General features: G+C 36.7%; 1 pseudogene; it reads right to left on the bottom strand.

Moving 5' to 3' along the window:
* LOC142916143 (28S ribosomal RNA) overlaps positions 1-2500 on the bottom strand; it is an 8683-nt pseudogene that overhangs the window by 1971 nt on the left and 4212 nt on the right.

The raw sequence follows: 2500 nt of genomic DNA, 5'->3' as shown, positions 1-2500 counted from the left end.
CCCTGTTATCCATGAATTGTTTTCTGTTTGAGATTGGCAGTATACCAACCCCCGACCATCTGTTGTTTGATATAGTTTATTTGACCATTTGTTCTGATTTAAAGATTTCGAAGGAAATTTGGAGCCTGCAATGATATGGGCCTGTTTTAACGTTGCAATAGTGTATGATTGTTGTGATAATGCTCTTATTGCTAGATCATCTGAAGTTATCATTTTGTTGTGTCTGCTTATTATAGATAGTGCAACTGAGTCGCATAAATTTCTTATGCCCATTCCTCCGTTGGATACTGATGTATAAAAGAAACTGTCGGGCGTATCGTGTGGCAACCTGAGCAGAAGCTTTACTCTTTTCCTAATTTCAGAATCAAGTGACATCAATAAACCCTTGGTAACTTTTCCGAGGACCAATTGATGAATAATACGAGGTATCAAATTGTTATTGATTAAATATACTTTCTTTTCTGGCTTTAACGGTGCTCTGGTCAGTTTGTTTAACATTGCTGCGAGCAGGTTACAGCTTATAGATCGTTTTCCCCTTGGGTCAAATTCAATGCCTAGATATTTGAATCCCTTTACATATGATACCGGATTAATGGGTTCGTTATTTATAAAGTACGATGATGTCGTTGCAACACTAAATGTCTTCTGTTTGCCGTACTTGATAAATCTTAACGAATTGCATTTGTTTATATTTATTTTCAAGTGTCTGTCATCGAGGAATTTAGTAGTTATATCCAAGAGTTTATTCATGCCACATTCCGTTTCTGCAAATTAGATAAGGTCGTCTGCAAACATCATTGAATTTACTTTCTGATTTCCTACATTAACTCCTATATATGTCGGCAAGTTATCCAATAGTTCATCCATAATCATGTTAAATAGTAGCGGTGAAAGTGGATCACCTTGCTTTACGCCTCTTTTTAGATTTATGTTACGCATTGTTGTCGATCCAAATACAATATCAGTTAGATTACACTTATAGATGTTGGTCAAGTACGTTGTTGATTCCTTTGATAAGTTAAATCGCTTTAAGGCTCTAATAATCGATTCGTGGCTGACAGAATCGAATGCCTTACTGAGGTCTATTGACACTATTTGCGTGTTTTCGTGCTTTTGCCTGGCGTTGTGTATGATGAAGTGTAGTAATGCACTATTTTCGAAACATCCGTCTACCGGGAGGAATGCTTTCTGCCTGTAATTAAGCTTTAATTGCTGTCCTAGACGATAACTTAAAATTTTGTGTAATAGCCTAATTACAATTGATGAGATGGTTATGGGTCTCCAATTTGAGGGTTTTTCTAAATCCTCTTTAGTTTTAGGTATAAGTCTTGTTCTGTGTTGTTTCCATATTTGTGGTATATCCTGTAAATAAAGGATGATATTTAAGATATCTAGTAAATATTTTATTGGTAAAGTCCTAAGATCGCTAAGAATAATGTTGTCCTGTCCAGGTGACTTATCCTTCATAATTTCTAGGGTCTTAATCAACTCATCTAAGGTGATTGCTTTTACGATATCGATGCATGATTGGTCGTTTTTTAATTTAAAGGGTATATTATCTGGAGGAGAGTTTGACTCGAATAAAGTAATGAATGTTCCCCGTATGCTTTCTTCAGTTGGGTATATACTTGGCCCCGATCTATCTGAAGTAATCTCGTCTAATAGAGCTTTCTTGTTCGTATGGTATAAATATTGATACCTCCTGTATTTAGTTTGCTTTGATTGTCTTCGATGCCTATTCTCATCTTTCTCCTGTTGGTTTACACGATCTTTCCTATTAATTGGTTTACTTCGATTTAAAAACTTTTCTACATGAGAATTGAGTAGCAGTAACGCCTGATTGTGACTTAAATTCTCGATCTTTAGATCGGTAATTATGACCTGAAGATCCTCAGCTGCTGTCAGTGATTGTTCTTTTTCGGCCCTTATTGCTGGCTGATCTCCTTCAGAAGGTGTAGTTGTTATTTCCGATGTTGTCGGTAAAACTAAGTTAACAAGGCATTGATTTTCTACCTTATAGGTGGTTTCTTTCAATGTCCTTACCAATTCCTTATACTTGATATTTCTCCGCTTCCCTTTAATCGCTTCTAGCGTTCTGTGTGGCATAACTGAGTTCTGTATTAGTTGATTCATGTTTATGTCCTCATCATTCTGTTGGGCTTCTTTATGGGCCATAATTTCTACCTCTTCTTCTCCCCATCTAACTTTCCTTCCTGGTGCGTTTTGCTGTAGTCTAGCTTCATGTTCTGTCGGATGAGTTCGTCTAGTATGTACCCCTAAACCTGTTTTCGTAGTAAAACCTCTGCTACAATATGAACAACTAAATAGTGTTTCCTCAATTGTGGTGGTTATAGCACTAGTTTTACCTATTAAACTTTTGCAAGTTCTTCCGTAGTGCGACGCTATCTTGTGTATGCTATCTGCTGTGCGATTACAAATTCGACATTTATACGTTTTGTTTGCGTGCGGATGTACCCGTGTCATATGTGATGACCAAGTT

This window comes from Petromyzon marinus, unplaced genomic scaffold, assembly GCF_048934315.1.
Source record: "Petromyzon marinus isolate PM22_M1 ecotype Great Lakes invasive population unplaced genomic scaffold, UKy_Petmar_22M1.pri1.0 PM_G_Scaffold_38, whole genome shotgun sequence".
NCBI classification, from domain to species: domain Eukaryota; kingdom Metazoa; phylum Chordata; class Hyperoartia; order Petromyzontiformes; family Petromyzontidae; genus Petromyzon; species Petromyzon marinus.
Note: the sequence above shows the minus strand (reverse complement) of the source record. Positions and strands in the feature narration are given on the sequence as shown.